Genomic DNA, 19,482 nt, shown 5'->3' on the forward strand with positions numbered 1-19,482 from the left:
TAATTAAGGATTTTTTTAGGATTCTGTTAATATTTAATAGTAGGATATTATTTTTTTATTCTAGTAAATTCATAAAGTTTATTTATTGATAAAAGATAGATTTTTAATATTTTTGTGTATACTAAGAGATACCAAAAATTATTCTACTTTGCAATGTTGGTTCACTCAAAAATTGTAACTAACTCAAAGGATCGTAATTAGATTTTATATTTTATATTTTTAAATTTCGAAGTTTTTCAAAGCACGTGGTTAATAAAGTATCAATTTTAAGCGTAAATTTTCAAATCTAGTTTTTCTCTAATTTCTTAAATTGTGAATTTTAAAAAATATATTATAAAAATATAGGGTAAGCTATTAAAATAGTTATTTTTGTTTATCTCAGGTTACATTTTAGTCATTTAAGTTTGAAATGTTACGTTTTAATCACTTATGTTATCGTGTTGTAACATTTTAGTCACTAAGCCATTAATTGCCTTCAATGGTGTAACGGTAAATTGATATGACACATTAAATCATCATTTCAAACAAAAATTTTAGGTTAAATTCTACAATTGATCCCTATATTTTTTCACTTTGAGTAATTTAATTTTGTTTCTTTTATGTTCTTTTAACTTTCATTTTTTCCATTCTCTTCTACTTCTCCCTCTGTTTTCCTCCCTTCTTATTTCTTTTAATGTATCTTTTCTATATATTTCATTTGTTAAAACTAGTACACAAGCTCGCCTCACTCAAAAGAGTTAAATTGTTAAAAAAAATAAAAGTATAGGGACTAGTTTTAACAAATGGAAAATATAAAAAAAACTACGTTAAAAGAAAGGGAGAAGGGAGGAAAATAGAGGAAGAAGCAAAAAGAGAATGGAAATAAAAATTTAAAAGAACATAAAAGAAAAAAAATAAATTGCTCAAAATGAAAAAATATAAGGACCAATTGTATAAATTAACCTAAATTTTTGTTTGAAATGATGATTTAACGTGCCACGTTAGCTTACCGTTACACCATTAACGATAATTAACGTTTTGGCGACTAAAATATTACAATACGATAACGTAAGTGACTAAAACGTAACATTTCAAATATAAATAACTAAAATGTAATTTGGGATAAATAAAAATGACTATTTTAATAATTTACCAAAAAAATATAATTGTACGACTTCTATTTTAATTTTAAAACCTCGTTTTTTATAAATATTCAAACCTCAATAACTTAATTTTTTATTTTTAACCGAAAATTAGTCCCGGTGTGAATAATGTGCTACTGCTTAACGAGAACATTCTCGGGCATAAGCGAAAACCTGTCCCTCTAAAAATTCTTTAAATATATAATAAAATAAATAAATAAATAAAACATATCGGATATTCAATCTGCTTTATCAATAAAAAGAATGTAAATACATCTGCTACGTTCAGCATACATTCTTCAATTAGTGTAAAAATTTTAAATAAAAAAAATAAACCAATATGCCATTCCCAAAACATCATCCCAAAGTGTTATTATCAGACATGAAATTACCAACTCAAACAACAGCATATCAACTCAGACCTGCTTATATCTCCTGATAAGCCGTGCTGCAGGATGCGTTAATGTCTGAACCATAAATGTGTCCCAATTTTTCTATTTTGGTCTCCAAGTATCTTTTGTTTTCTTTAGTTATTGGGTTCAATAATGGAACTCTGCCGGAAATCGCCAAACCATAACCTTTAAGACCGACGTACTTTGCTGGATTGTTTGTCATCAGACTCATTGTATGAACACCAAGATCTCCTAGTATCTGCAGAAAATTGAACACTACATTCAGCGATTTAACGGTGCGAGCAAGTGAAGGAAACCGTGTTTTATAGGATTCGAAACAGTCGGTATAACATATGGTGTAGGTAACAAAGACAAATGGCTGAAGAAATCTTACTTGTGCACCGATGCCCGTATTCCCGAGAATCAATAGGTAAAGCTCCTCATTGGCCTCAACTGTGTCGTGTCCATCATCTTGTAGGTTATAAGCACGAAGCTTGTGGCCTAAACCGATCCCTCTACCTTCATGTCCACGAAGATAAATTAATACACCCCGTCCACTTGCCTCAATTTGCTTCATTGCTAGTGTTCATTGCTAGTGCTAACTGGTTTCCACAATCACATCTGGCCGACCCAAATACGTAGCCGGTAAGGCACTCGGAGTGTACCCTCACGAGAATATCTTGGTCATCACTAATTTCACCCTGCATGTTACACAGTCCAGTCATCAACGTCCTACTAATACAACCTAGTCAGACCGATAAAGTTTTCGCATGTGGCTAATGACACAACAAACTATAGTAACGGCATATAAGAATACTTTTGAATTCCCAGATTTTAGAACTGGTTAGTGTTGCTTACTAAACAAAAATAAGAAACAGATGAAGGTGGTGAATATTCAGATGAAATACTAACTTTAACCATCGCTGTGTGCTCAATCCCATCTAGCAATGACCTATAACAGTATGCTTTAAATGGACCCCACATTGTGGGTATCAATGCAGCAGCAGCCAGATCCACCAGCCTCTCTCTTTTCCTTCTATATCTGTCAATTATTGTAATATAAATAACTTCACTAAATGGGTCACTTTGATAGTCAACAAATGGAAGAATAAAGATCAGTTGTGATGATGATGTTCCTCCATACCCTACTATAAAAGTTGGTCACCGTTCTAACACGTTTATGTTCACCTTCAAAGAAACATTTTCCCTATACTTAAGTCATAACCTTATAAACACCAATGCTTTAGTTTGAGGAGACTTAAGTGGTAAGAAGAGCAAGTGAAGGACCCTAACTTTAACAATAAGATCACCCCTTATGAAAAAGGATCCCATTAGTGTACTTGATTAGATCAGCGGTAGAAATAATCTTCAATTTTTCAGCCTGAGCGAATTCATGAAGCTTTGGCAACCCAGCCATTGAGCCATCATCATCCACAATCTCACATAAAATTGCCACAGGTTCTAGCCCAGCTAATACAGCTAGATCAACGGAAGCTTATGTGTGCCCAGCTCTTTTTAGCACCCCTCCCTCCCTATACTTTAGGGGAAATATATGACCTGGGAGATTGAAATATTCGGGTTTTGAGTCTTTAGATGCTAGTGCCAACACCGTTGTCACCCTATCACGAGCAGAGACACCTGTTGTTGTTGTTAGAATAATAGCTGATCTAGGGACTGGCTTCTGTTATTATTCAAAATTGTCAAACTTAAACCTGATCCCACCATCATTGTTCCTTCACAGTCAAGTTCTAAGTTACTTGTCATGCTTCCTAGTCGTCCACCTATCACTACATCAGTACATAATGTAACACCCCTAACCCGTATCCGTTGCCAGAATAGGGTTATAGAGCATTACCGGAGTTTACAAATTAATTTACAAACATTTCATTTCATCAAGCATTCATATTTATAACCAATCAAAATCAAAACATTAATGAGATTATGTTGGCCAATTTAACTTATTCATGCCATTATAACCAGAATCAAATCATCCAAAATTACTGATAGAACCAATGGATAGTGTGATATATCTCCGATAAGCTTCCAATCCAATCAAGCTTTCGATAATCATTTCAATGCATCTAATAATTATACATATTACCAATAAGAATTCAATTCCAATAATAAAACAAATATTTATATAATATTCATACCAAATAACATTCACTTTAATTAAAATTATACAAAATATAGTTCATACGAACTTAACAGGCTAAATTGCAGAAATACTAAAATTTAGGGACATTTTGGTAATTTTCTATTTTCCTCGAATTTCCACCCAATCTTGATCTAAATTAATATTTCATTCAATTTATTAATTTAAATAATAAAACAATTCATTTCATGCAATTTGGTCACTTTTTGACATTTTTACAAATTTACCCTTTAAATTTTACTTTTATTCAATTTAGTCCCTGATCCTAAAACATGCAAATTAGTCATTTTTAATGAAAACTCATGCTAGTTGAATAATTATATATTTTCCTCCTCCTCTCCATTCCACATCCTTAATGTATATAACATGCTTATATATAACATTATCTATAATTTCACTATTTATTTATATGTTCATTCAAAGCTGTCCACTTGAGTCATAGTCACTAAATTATTTATATCTTGAGCTACGGAACTCTGAATTAATATACGCTAAATTTTTATGAAACTAGACTCACATATATTCTTACCATAAAATTTTCAGAATTTAGCGTATATTCTCACTTTAAAGTCATCCCTGTTCTGCTGTCTGACAGTTTCGACCCTTCTTCACTAAAAGTTAATTATCTCCTCGTACGGGATTCGGATGATATTAATGTTTGTTTATATTGAAAATAGAATCATTAAGTATTTAAAAATATAAATTTAAGCCCATAATTATTTTTCTCAAATTTTCTATGATTTTCCAAAGTCAGAACAAGGGAACCCGAATTCATTCTGACATTGTCTCACAAAATTTATTATATCTCATGATTTACATTTTCATTACTTACACCGTTTCTTCTATGAGAAAATAAACTCAATAAGATTTAATTTCATATTTTTTTCATCCTCTAATTCGATCTCCACAATTTATAGTGATTTTTTAAAGTTAACCTACTGCTGCTGTCCAAAACTGTTTTAGTGCAAGATGTTGATTACTAAGTTTATAACTCCCTTATTCCCTTTCTCTATAATATTTCTCATCACTTTCACTTATTTCCCTTCACTAATATACCAAGAACATAAAACCTTATATAATAAAACTCTACTATAACATCATTTCTATGCTTTTTTAATAATATAAAACTTAAAAATATATTGAAATCTTAATGTTCTTACCTTGTCCTACTAGTTTCAACCTTTAACTTGATTTTCTCTCTCCTCCAGCTTCTCTTTCTTGAATCTAACTTGATATTCTAACTCCTCATAATCTCCTTGTTATCTTTCTCTCTTGATGGATATGGAAATTCTTTTAATTTCTAGGTGAAAATGGTGAATTTTTGGTGGAATGACCAATTGTAAAGAAAGCAAAACTTTCTTTCTTTCTCTCTTCTTCTCACGTTGGTGCATGGAAAAAAATGGTGGGATGGTGATTCTTCATCTTCCTTTTCTTATATATATATACTAAATAAAATAATAAAATAATAATAAAATAATATTTAAAAATCAAATTAAAATATTAATAAACTAATATTTATTTAATTAATCTAAAATATCTCTAACATCATCATTGCCTTCTAGATTTCTCTCTCTTCTAATTGACCATTTTGCCCTTTATAACCTTTAAAAATTTCATCCTTGAGTCATCACTTAATTTGGTAAAATTACGATTTAGTCCCTCAAAATTCTTCACCTTTTCAATTTGGTCCTAATTCATCCATTTTCCTTAGTTTCTAGATTATTCCACCCTTAAAATATTTGCACCATTGGTCCTTCAACTTTTTCATGTTTACACTTTACTCCCTCAAATTTTGAGTATTTACTCTTAATTAACAAAACTTTTCTCACTTTTGTGATTTAATCCTTTCTTGAATTAATATATCATAATATACTTCCCAATGTTGCCATAACTCAAAATTTCCCTTTTTGTCATTTTATATCCTTATTTTACTATATCAAGGATACCTACTTTCTTACTGTAGTAATTTTTGGGATATTACACATAATGAGATCCCTAGGCTATCAACAAACACTACTCATACTACTCCTTCGGCATCTAGTCCAACTTAGCCTTTGCTAAATTCCACTCTCTCCTGGATACCTAATAACATCTTAACTACTTCGTCACCTCAACCTACTGCTCATCAACCTACTGTCCCTCAACCTGCTACCCAACTCAATTCTTATGCCATGATCACATGTAACAAAGCTGGAGTATTTAAACCTAAGGCATACCTAACCAATGCGGCTTGTTTGTCACATGATACACTTGTTGACATTCATGAAGCAATGCAGAATGAGTGTTGGCAAGCAGCGGTGTATAGTGAGCTACAGGCTTTTCTTAAAAACAATACATGGAGCCTTTGCCCTTTTCCTATTAACCGACGAGCTGTGGGATGCAAATGGTTGTTTAAGGTGAATAAAAAGGCTGATGGGACAGTGGAGAGATATAAAGCCCGATTAGTGGCCAAAGGTTTTTCTCAACATGCTAGAATTGAGTTTCGCGACACATTCAGCCCAGTGGTTCGTACAACAACCATTCGCGTTGTGCTTGCTACAGCTGTTATGAAAGGGTGGTCCTTGCGACTGGTTGATGTCAATAACGCCTAGTTTTGAGGTGTTAGGTTGATGTCAATGGCGATCTGATAGAAGAAATCTACATGGAACAACCGTCTGGTTTTGAGGTGTCAGGTGCCAATGGCCAGCAACTAGTTTGTAAGCTGAACAAAGCGCTTTATGGCTTACGCCTCGAGCGTGGTTCCATACTCTCAAGCAGTATTTGGTTACTCAGCTCGATTTTAATACTTCAAAGGCTGATACCTCATTATTTATCTTTACATCATCAGGGAATATGGTGCTACTTCTAATGTATGTGGATGATATTGTAATAACAGGCAGTTCAAATGATGAGGTGGACAATGTGATTCGCCAGCTTCATAACAAATTTATGCTTAAGGACATGGGGTAGCTGAATTTCTTCCTAGGCATTGAAGTGCAGCGCACGCCACTAGGGGTGTTTCTTAGTCAGAAAAAATAAATCTTGGAGATTCTTGCTAAGAATGACATGATAAGAGCTACAGCTACTCCTACACCTATGGTAAATACTCCAAAATTGACTACTTCAGATGGCAGCCCTCCTTTCACCGATGTTCATTTATATCGCAGTACAGTGGGAATACTTCAGTATCTGTGTATCACACGTCCAGAATTGTCATTTTGTGTCAACAAGTTGAGTCAGTATATGAACCTTCCAAGTGAGATTCATTGGAGAGCAGTCAAACGAGTGCTAAGGTATCTTATTGGGACTGGTGATCATGGTTTATATTTCTCTAAAAGGTGAGTTGAGGTTGTTGGTTACTCGGATGCTGACTGGGCCTCTTCTGTTGAAGATCGACGTTCTACCACAGGGTATGTTGTGTACCTAGGACCAAACCCTGTTGCGTGGTGTTCCAAGAAACAAAAGGTTGTGTCCAAGTCGTCCTTTGAAGCAGAGTATCGAAGCCTAGCCATTGTGTATCGGAGCTTTTGTGGGTTAAACAACTGATAGATGAGATTGGTTTGTCAAATTGTCCGCCACCTATGATTTGGTACGATAATACTTCTACGGTATCTATAGCTGCAAATCCCACACATTATGCACGAATAGAGCATGTAGAGATAGATCACCACTTTGTCCGGGAAAAGGTTCTCGATGGAACCCTGTAGGTGAACTTTGTCCCGTCATTAGAACAAATCGCTGATGTCCTTACCAAGCCTATTACACCTAAGCACTTTGAATCATTTCGGCAAGCTCTTCGAGTTCTCACACAAAATGATGCTCTCAAATGTTCAAACAACAAAGAAACCGGGAAAATGTTAAAATAATAACTGATCTAGGGACTGGCTTCTGTTATTATTCTGTTAAGTCTGTTGTTAGTTGATATTGGTTGCTGATAACTGTTAGTAGTTACTGTTAGTTGTTATTAGTAGTTATTGACTACATGCTTTTCTATATAAGCATGCATAGTCCCTACTCAAGAAGATAGAACTTTGATGTATCTCTTTTGAAGTAATACAAGAATTATTCATGTTATCATCTATTTGTCAAACTTAACAGTTGTACCATGCTCTGCATCCTATATGAAATCAATGTAGTTTATCTCCAAACAAGGATACCAAGCACAACAATGAAACAAGAATCCACCATTAAATGAAAATTATCATATTGTAATAAAAACCTTCGAATTTTGGCAAATATAAAAGGTGTAGCTTTCACATGTACTTTGAATAAAGCGAAGAACATACCACTGATACAGTGAAAGCCGTACAAAGTTTTCCCTCATTCTCCTTCTGGGTTACCATTAATGGTAGCTCTAACCTTTCCAAATCTTCAGTTTTCATGCTCACACAAACAATTCCAGTTCCATGCTTGACAATAAAGGCCATGGCCTTAGGAGTTGCCATTGATGCTTCCATTATCAGATCACCCTCATTTTCTCTATCTCCATCATCTACAACAATTACTAACTGGAAATTTTCTTCAATTAGCAGTGTGATAATAACATCAAATTCAAACATGTAACTAGGACAAACAAACCTTTCCTTGACGAATATCATCATTGGCTTCTCGGATGGAAGCAAACCCTTTTGTAGGATGATCAAAGTCGTATTCATCAGCAAATAAACCATTAGTCACAGGAGTTATTTCGGCTGCAAGTGTTTCGAAACTTATGGCATTAGGCTGTACCTCAATCCCAGCTTGCTGTCAACAAGTCCATCGACAAAACTAATCTTCCCTACAACAACTCCATTACTCTTAGGATAAGATAGCACATCCGCTTCTCCTGATACCAAAGCAGCTCTAACTTTACCAACACCCATGAAACTCAAGCCCATCTTTCTTGTACAACTACTTGCAAACAGAACAGGGTTGCACCTATTTGCTGTAGTTACTAGATTCCCATAATTGTACCCTTTAAATTAAACAGAAGGATAAAGAGAAATGAACCATGAATACTTAACACCACCAAAATATATAGCTAATGAAATCCAAACCCAAATATTAAGAAATAATACTTTATAAATTGTTTTACTTTCATAGTCAACTAGTCCTATTTCCTTAAATATCACACTTTAAATGATGAAAATTATCAACCTTTATTCCAATTAACCAAAGATTCCAAAGCATACAAAGGAAACCCCGGAAGAAACATGATTTAATTAAAATTTACATATTAAACATAATTGGAAAAACAAAATGTTTGGAGAGAGGCATTGAGGAAGAATTGAGATTAATGATCGGAAAGAAAGTTTAGAGCATTATTGGAGAATCATGGTCATCGCCACCGCCATGAAAAGCGCTGAGTTTGGTGTGGATGATTCAAAATTTGGGCTGACGTGGATCTTTTTGGATAATTATTGATCATTTACCCCCTTTGTGTTTATGAAATGATCCTTGGATAAGGTATCTAATAATAAAGTATTTCTACTGTAATATTCAGTCATTGATTAGGGTTTCATCATTTCCTGTAATCTTGGAATTTAATTAAAGTTTTAAAACTTTATTAACCTATCTGAATTAATGTCGTTTGATTCATGACAAATACTATAACAATATTCTTTTTCTTTATTTTAGTTCAAATAATTTTAAAAGAAAACAAAAACAATCGCCAACACTAACGTAATAACAAACATTAATATTATTTTTCAAAACATTCTTCCTTTCACCGATTATATCGTTTACTTTAAGCTTACATATATAATATATTCTTTATTATTTTTATTTACTTTACTTTTCAACCAAATTAACCAACTTCTACAAAAACTTTTAATTCGTTCCTAGCTAAATTAATTTCAACAAACAACTAATTCGATTCGAGTAGAAATTGCACGTGATTTTTTAATATGTATTTAACATGAGTGTGAAGATTTTTATCATCCTTTTTTCTACTTTATCAAAGTTATGAATTTAATCCTTATATTTTAACTTGATCTCTTTTAGTCTCTAATTTTTTCAAATTTTAAAATTCCAGTCCTAGTCAAACTATAACTATTAAATCCGTTCAATTAAATTCTGCTATTTCCAAAATCTAATGTGGGAAACATACTATTATATGTGTAATACTATGTCAGTTTATTATTTTCATATATTACCCACTAAAAAATCAATTAATGGATTAATGACAGTCTCTTGTGTTAAGATTAAAATTTCAAAATTTGATGATATAGGGACTCAGAATGATCTAATTGGAGAATATAGACTAAATCTATAACTGCAAACATATTATAGGACTGGTAATTGATTTTAACCCAACATATTTAACTTCTATTATTTGGGTCAAGACTAAAATTTTAAAATTTAAGAAGTACAGGGACTAAAATTAACTAATTCGAAAAGTATTGATCAAATTAAAGTATAAAGACTAAATGCATAACTTCCGCAAAGTATAGGAGCTAATAATAGAATTTGCCCTATATTTTCCTATTGATTTGAAGTTTCTGACTACCTTTACCAATTCTCCAAAGCACATACAAGATGGAGATTTCTAGATTTAATTTCGAGTCTTTTTGTGTTTGCGTTGAACTTTTTTGCTTACTGTTCCAAAAGTAGTAGCAGAAAAATATTCTGAATCCATTATGTTACTTGGCAAGTAATGAATTTCGGATTGGTTATTGTTTGATATCATCTTCGATTCGAATAAAACTCGTAAAATGGATAAAAACATTTATAATTATATATATATATAAATATAAAAGAAAGTAATGTGTTCAATACTTAATATTTATATTTGAATCTGTATTGTAAGTAATTAACACTCAAACCTGAATAATAATTAATCATCCTTACTTAATTTGATCCAACCTCTACGAGGCAAGCTCCATTTAACCAAAGTATTACAGCTGCTTCTTGACATCAAATGCTAGTGGTCCAAGCTTTTACTCTGCTTGGCTTTAAGATGGGAAAGCTGTGGAGTTGGAACATGGGCATTCATTTATTTTAATGGGAGTTGAACCAATGGACAGAATTCATGCATACTTTACGGTCTCAGTTCTAATCCAAATTACTTGTTTTGGAAAGACTCTACCAGTGGGGATGTAAACTACTGTTGATAGCATGCTCAATCAAGGCACCTATGATTTGCCGATGCAACTAGGGACAGCAAGCAAAGTTTGCATTTCAATCCCTCTTTAATGCTTAAATTAGTAGTTTTTGTTTAAGAAAATGAATAAAGATAGAAGATCATGAATAATTAACATAATCAAAAGGAATCCCTAGAGACCTTTTTATGTTTATCTCTTCCTTATCTCTCACATTATAATTTTTTTACCTTTGAAGTCTAAGATGTCTACGGGATTGGTTCATTCTCATATTTTATTCATTTTCTTCTTTTATCAAATTTTTATATATAAATACAATACTTAATTTATCAAACAATACCTAAATTCATATATTTTTATTTTTTTGTAATGTTAAATATTTTTTGTATATTTTAATTATTTAATTAGAATATAATTTTTTGCACATTGAAATTTTAATAATTATATATGAAAATTTTGATAAAATGATTTATGATATTTGAAAAAAAATATTTGATTCTAATTTTTTTATATTTATATATAATGTTTAATATATGTTTTCTTAATAAAATTGAAAAAATAACCTTAACAGCTTGTACACTTTTTTTAATATTGAAAACCTTTTATACATCAATTTTTAAATATATTTTATTTAAAAAATAAATCTAAATCGATTCAAACTATTACTTTGAAAAGCTATTCGGACCAACGCATCAAATTCATATAAAATTTGAACAAATATAATTGTAGCCACTATTTTTTTAATATATATATATTTCAATTCTCTGGTATTTTCAATTTTCAGTTTTTTTTATACACTTTTAGTAAAAATTTAAGATTTCATAATAAGATTTAAAGATGATATATACAAATTTTTTTTTTGAAAGTGATGATACATACCTCCTTAAAGTATAGTAAAACTACAAAAATAAAGTATACAAAATAGAAATCTAGTAGCATTTAAATCTTACTTATGAAATTAAAAATTTTCACTAATTATATATCAAATGCTAACCTTTATAACTTTGTATTTAAGGATTTTAGATTACGTTTTATAATAGAATTATGAGAATGTATAATTATAGGTGGAATGTAAAATTATTCTATTTGGTTCATTTGATAGGAATGTAAGATTTTAGATGTTAGGTTGACCGAATGTAAGATTATTTAAAAGCAAAATTTACTCTATTGTCATTCTTATAGAATGTGTTTTTTTTTAAACAAAGTTTAGTTCTTTTAACATTTTTTTAGTCTCAATTTCCTCAAAATTATAATAAATTATTACAATTTTTAATTTTTTATTATAATTTATATATTAATAAATAAATATATGATGTTGTAATAAATTTATAAATCATAATTATAATAATTTATGAAAAGTGATTGAAACATCAATCATAATCATAATCATAATTAATATATTAATAAGTAATTTATTAAATAAAATATAATAATTGTAATTGTAAGGTATGGCATAGAGGTGATAATGGGCTGGGCGGTCTGCCCGAAATATGGGTTTGGGCAAAAAAATGAGGCCCGTTTAGAAAATGGGTCGGGCCTCGGGCACCACTTTTTTGGCCCGGGCCTGGCCCGAATATATAATAAATATATATTTTTTATTTTTAAATTTTAAAATATTTTTAAAATATATTTTTATTTTTTTATTTTTAAAATAAATTTTTGGTGTTTATTAAAAATGGGCCGGGCCGTGATCGGGCTTAAGAATTTTTTCTCGAGCCGGCATTGGACAAAATTTTAGGCCCATATTTCGGGCCGGGCCGAACCCGGGCCTAGGACGCGGGCCAAAAATTTTTTGGGCCCGGCCCACACCCGGCCCGACCTGGCCCATGATCACCTCTAGTATGGCATGTTCTGGTTCATTATTAGAAAAATATATATTTTTTATTTTTAATTAGTCTTGAACTTTATTTAAGAAAAAAACCTAAATTGATCCAAAATATAAGATTATGCTTATAATCTAAGATTATAACATCTTAATACTATTTCATAATATGAAATTATTGGATGACCGAAATATTAATAATCCAAATATCGTAATTTCAATCTGAAATGTAAGATGAATCAAACTCCGTAAAACCCCATGAAAAAATAGTTTATTTAGAGCTACACGTCCATTGGATCTTAGGTTGAAAAAGTCGATTTTTCTTTTCTTGGCAAGTGCTTTTTTGTTGAAGAATTTATGTAAGAAAATAGGAGAAGTCACATGCATGCTCGCAACTCACACGTATTGTTGTGATCAAAGAAATAATTCCCCTGAGACCCACATTTATCGAACCAATGTTTTCATAGGAGTGGGTGGGTTCCCATCTCAATACTACACCTAAATTCCCACTTGTGCTTTCGCTTAATTGTTTCTTTTCACTGTCTGGGAAAGCAAAAAACAAACAAACAACATAAAAAAGAGTAAACTTTTTTTAGTGTAAAAATTGACAAATGCAGGACCTTTCTTTGATAACAACTCATCAATTGTTCTTCACCACAAGCTGTTTGGCCAATGGATCAGTTTTGATTTCATGATGTGTTGAAAAATGAATCAAGTTCTAACGTATTATGGAATGGGAATTCCATTATTATTGATTTTGATGAAAATTAAATCAATTTAGGTAACACTTCATACCCGGCCTAGACGATAAGGTCAAATTTAGGAAGTTACCTCGAATATCTCTCAAAGCACATTATCGAAATTTAAGTCTTTAAGCCAATCTAGTAGAAATTAGCAAATGCATAGCATAATACATTACTTATACTCTTAAAATACTTTACGTATTGAAATTATTGAAAGTAAGTTAACAAACTAATAACACTAAAATAGATAAGGGGTATGACCGAGCTCACGATCTGCCGAACCGATCAAGTCTGTGATTTACCTGTAATTTAGTCAGCAGAAGAAATAAGTTAGTGATTTCCTAAAAAAATTAATTATTTGTTCAATATATTTAAGTTAAAACCAATAGGGTCCCAATATTGGATTCCAGAGTCAGATCCAGAAAGCAGATCATTCAGTTTAACAGATCATAGCAGTTTAGATAGATGGTAAGTCAGGCTATTCTCAGAGACAGAACATATCAAAATATATGCAAGCTTCCTATTTCCCACCCATTACACACTATCTTCGACCAACCCAACACACCAATCAGGGTATTAAATACCCTTCCAACCCTACACACCACACAGTATCTGTATAACATGTTCTGATAATTATAGACTAACTGCCACATCAGAATATAAATACCAGTGGTTTAACCACCATTTCAGAATAGAATACTTCCTCCTTTACTCAATTTCACCCAATGCAAATCCAGATTCAAACAACAGTTAATACAGAGTCGTACATGGCCACTTAGATACAGTTAATGTTCATACCGAATAATTCAATATCAGTAACAGTTACCATATCCAATATACATCAGATCTCTCAATATTTAGTTTTAGATCATGAAATCATAGCTTATACAGTTTAATTCAGTACATATGGACACTACAGAAAGCCTACAATTGTTTCAAACGACGCATACTACCCGAGAGAAAAATCCAATTTTTGGGTCACACGTCCGTATGGTTTCACGCGACCGGAATGGCTGGCTCATATAGCTCCACATAACCTGGCACTCGCCCATGTGTATGCTCGTGTGTCTCACACGGCCTGGACACCCGCCCGTGTCTCTGGCCCGTGTGGTCTCTAGTGGCAAACAGTGAGTTACACGGCCTGGACACATGCATGTGTCTCTGGCCCTTGTGAACCCTGCACTAAATATTCCCCACACACAGTCTGGACACAAGCCCGTGCCTCTAGCCCATACATCTCTAATTCGTGGATAGTGAGTTACACGGCCTGCCACACTGTCATGTGGCATCAACAATCATGTTTTTTGGCGTCCAAAATTCCTAAAAGTTTGGGTTTTCGGTATGCACCTAAAGTAGTTTTGACGCAGAAACAATACAGAGAAATCTCAAAGCCTAAATTAGCCAACCAGAATCAATCAATCGACTAAAACAGTGAAATTCGCACAAATTAACACTTACTGAACTATGTCAAAAACTTCGACAGAAAACCTTTAAAGAAACCGATACTTACCATTAAATCAACGACACCTGTTCAAATTAGCCTATTAAGAAATGCTACTTTCGACACACACACCTAAAACAAAGAAACCAGAATCGCTTAAAGAAGAGACTTCAACCTACTAACACGGAACTATTTCGACAGTACAAAATCGTTGTTTTTTAGAATTCACAACAGAACTACACAATTAACTCTTAATTGACATCACAGAAATTGTACTTACTTGACCAGAATAGCAAATAAGGAACAAGAAGTTCAGGGACCGATAAAAGAAAATAAAAGAGAAACAGGAATAATAAAAAAGAAAAAAAATGAGGAAGAGAGAGGAGAAGAGGAAACGTTAAAATTTAATGTTTTAACCACCAATCAGAATTCCTAACGCATACGCCAAGACTCGAACACAAGACCTAAAAGTATATAGAAGCTTAACCATTGAACCACTAGGTTCATCGTTGACACAGATTTACAACAAATTAAGCTTAAGTCAACAATTCAAATATAGAGGTTAGTTTAGAATAAAATAGCAAAGCTTTCTAAAGACGTCACTCGAACTCATGACCTTGAACACATAAGCAGGGCACACAACCACAGAAACAGAGATTCATTTATGCTAGCATTTCTTAGTCAAACATTCAAAGTTTGGGGTGTTACAACTCTCTCCCCTTAAAAGAAATTTCAGCCTCAAAATTTACCTGACTCAAGCAGATATGGGTATTTTTGACAAATCGAATCTTCAGGGTTCCCCAGTTGCTTCCTTAGTACCATGATTTTTCCATAGCTACTTAACAAAAGGGATTATTTTCTTTCTAAATACCTTGACATCTCACTCCATGATCTGAACAAGTTCATCCTCAAAAGTCAGATCCAGTCGTACTTCAATCTCCTCAATAGGGACAATGTACGACGGATCAGATCGATACCCTCTAAACATTGAGACATGAAATACATTATAAATACGGTCCAACTCCGATGGTAATTATAACTTTCAAAAACACCTGGTCACCTACAGAAAACTCGATATCTTTTCTTTTTAAATCTGCATATGATTTATATCGGTCAAAAGCAGCCTTAAGTCGATCTTGGATTAGCTTAACAGTATTCTCGGTCTCAGAAACTAGCTCGAAACCCAAAACTCGATGTCTACCTAACTCAGTCCAACACAGAGGAGTACGACACTTACGACCATACAGAGCCTCATAAGGTGCCATCTAAATACTAGACTGAAAGTTGTTATTGTACGTAAACTCAACCAGCGGTAGATAATTCTCCCAACTGCATCAGAAGTCAATCACACAACCCGAAGCATATCTTTTAAAATCTGAATAACCCGTTTAGACTGTCCGTCAATCTGCAGGTGATACGCCGTACTTAAATCCAATCGAGTATCTAACGCCTCGTAAAGATTTTTCCAAAATCGAGAAATAAAGCGTGGATCTCTGTCTGACATGATTGAGACTGGCATTCCGTGTAGTCTGACGATTTCAGAAACATATATTTTAGCAAGCTTCTGTAATAATTAATCTATCCTGATAGGAAGAAAATGAGCGGACTTGGTCAACCAATCAATTATAACCCAACTGAGTCCTTCTTAGTGGGTGTCAAAGGTAACCCACTCACAAAGTTCATCGTTACCCGTTCCAACTTTCATAGAGGAATCTTAACTGGCTGAAGTAGACTAGAAGGAAACTGATGTTCAACCTTTACCTTTTGACATGTAAGACAGTGCGATACAAAGGTAGTCACTTTCCGTTTCAGCCCAGGCCACCAATAAAATTCTTGAAGGTCCCGATACAATTTATTTCCATCTAGATGCATAACATAAGGACTATTATACGCTTCCTAAAGAATCGATCACCTTAACTCGTTGTCGTTAGGCATACAAATTTGACTCTTGAAACATAAAACCTTGTCATCGTTCAAACTAAAATTTGAAGTTTCACCCGAATTAATCAGTCGCAGACGCTGAACTAAAGACTTATCACTCAACTATTTTGCTCGAATCTATTTAACCAAGGTTGATTTAACTTGCAATTCAGCTAGCAGACTCCTATCCTCGAATAAACTCAGACGACCGAACATCACCCTCAGGTTGGTAATTGCTGAACGACTAAGAGCATCGACCACCACATTCGCCTTACTAGGATGATACTCTATCGTGCAATCATAATCTTTAAGCAACTCAACCCGTCTACGCTGCCTAAGATTTAACTCCTTTTGAGTTAATAAATATTTGAGGCTCTTGTGGTCAGTGTAAATGATGCACCTCTTACCATACAGATAGTACCTCTAGATTTTCAAAGCAAATACGACTACAGCAAGCTCAAGATCGTGTGTAGGATAGTTACCCTCATCGACTTAAGTTGTCGAGACGCATCAGAACACATGCCAGATCGACGTGGGACGTAGCACTGTACACCACAAACTCCCCACCTGGCTCAGGTTGAACCAAAATAGGAACTTGTTTCAAAATAGACTAGAGCTTTTTGAAGCTCGACTGTTGCTTGTTAGACCAAATAAAAGGGGTTTTCTTACGCAACAGCCTAGTCAGAAGAGACGTAATCAGTGAAAATCCCTCAACAAATCTCCAGTAGTAACCAACTAAGCCTAGAAAACTTTGAAGCTCAAGCATATTCTTTGGTTGTTTCTACTCGACTACAACCTCAATTTTTTTAGGATCAACTCGAATCCCTTTGAAAATTACCACATACCCTAGAAAAGAAACCTCCTACAACCAGAACTCACACTTACTAAATTTGGCATACAATTATTTTTCACGGAGTGTTTGCAAAATGATATGAATGTGCTCGTCATGCTCAATCTCAGTCTTAAAATAAATCAAGATATCGTCAATAAAAACTACAACAAACTGATCCAGATATAGCTGAAATACCCGATTTATTAAATCCATAAATGCAGTGGGAGCGTTTGTCAAACTGAAGGGCATAACCAGGAACTCATAATGTCCATAACGATTCTTGAAAGCGATCTTGTACACATTAGTCTCCTTAACCTTGAGTTGATGGTAACCAGAATGAAGGTCAATTTCAGAAAACACTGATGCTCCATTGCACCCTATCGCATGGCACCTAAGAAACTAGCAGAGCTAAAAGTACAACTCTAGGAACTTCTCGACGAAGGGTTTATTAGACCGAATGTCTTCATGGGGAGCACCGGTATTGTTTGTCAAAAAGAAAGATGGTACGATGAGAATGTGTATAGATTATCGTCAACTGAGTAAGTTAACGATAAAGAATAAGTACCCTGAGCAATGGACACAAGAGCGATACTTGGTAGCAAATCAATACCAAACTCAACTTCTCTATCCGGAGGTACCCTGAGCAACTCTACGGGAAAGACATCCGAGAAGTCCCTCACAATATGAATATCCCTTATAGAAAGCTTTGCAAGAACATGATCAGACACGAAGGCAAGGTATGCCTCGTAACTTTTCTGAACTAGCTTTTCAGTTATAAGGGCAGAGATTACATTGAAGAGGTAATCTGGACACTCACTAATCATAACAATCTCACTATTCTTATCGTGTTTCAGAGTAACCCTCTTAGAGGCACAATCTAGACTAACTCGATGTTTCATGAGCCAATCCATTGCTAGAATCAGATCAAACTCATCAAAAGGAAATTCTATTAAGTCAGCCAGAAATACGACACCCTGAATCTCTAACCGAACCCGTCTATATACCTTATCCACCATAACTGACTAACCTAGAGGACTAATCATAGAAAATTCCCTAGTAGTATTCTCAACAAATTTACCCAATTTTACAGAAATAGTACTAACTACATATGAGTGAGTAGACCCGATATAAATCAGAGCAAAATACGGAACATGATAAATAAAAAACGTACCCGCTATAATGTTGACGTTGTCACTGTCCTCACAACATCTTGCCGCATAAACCAGTGTAGGTTGTCGTGCTTCAATTTGACCTGTACCTTTTCCTAGTGCTCTCTGACCTGTACCAAAACTGTTACCACCTATGACCATATCACGACCCCTAGGTGGTTGTGGAGCTACTCTCGGAGGTTAAACAGAACTCGGCATTGGAGTTTGTGTCGCAGCAGGCACCTGATCTGATCGATGAGGGTAATCTCGTACGTGATGCTCTATTGACCCACATCGAAGGCAAACTCTGAATTTCCTTTAGCACTCGCTTGGATGACGCCTCTCGCAATCACTAAAAAGCTAAATCTCAATTGCTGCAGCAGGTGCCTTGGTCCTCGAAGGCTCGTCGAATCTCGCCCGTTTCTTAGGGCAATATCCAAAACTAGAGGGACTCGAATCTCTCTTTACCCTATATAGACTTCTCTCTCGGTCTCGTCTCTTGTGCTCATTGCGCTTTACCTCCTCTGCTATCTTAGTCTTGTCAACTAAAGCAGTAAAACCCTGCTCCTTCTAAGGAACTATTAGAACCCATAGATAGTAACGCAAACCCTCCTCAAACTTCACACTCTTGTCATAATCAGATGCTACTAAAGCTCGAACATACTTATTCGATTTCAAAAATTCAGCTTCATACTCGACCACAGATTTTTTGCCTTGAACCAAATTTATAAACTCGCGTCAACGAGCCTCCACGTAACTCGCCCCCACATATTTACTCTGGAAGGCAGTCTTAAAGTAATCCCAATTAACCTATTCGAGTTGAGCACCCTGCTCAACTGTCAGCCACCAC

The 19,482-nt window shown here is 33.9% G+C and overlaps 1 pseudogene; it reads right to left on the reverse strand.

The window, feature by feature from the left end:
- Nucleotides 1–1,353: 1,353 nt before the first annotated feature.
- LOC107915712 (bifunctional riboflavin biosynthesis protein RIBA 1, chloroplastic-like) lies at nt 1,354–9,029 on the reverse strand (annotated as a pseudogene).
- Nucleotides 9,030–19,482: the final 10,453 nt, after the last annotated feature.

This window comes from Gossypium hirsutum, chromosome D10, assembly GCF_007990345.1.
Source record: "Gossypium hirsutum isolate 1008001.06 chromosome D10, Gossypium_hirsutum_v2.1, whole genome shotgun sequence".
Lineage (NCBI taxonomy): Eukaryota > Viridiplantae > Streptophyta > Magnoliopsida > Malvales > Malvaceae > Gossypium > Gossypium hirsutum.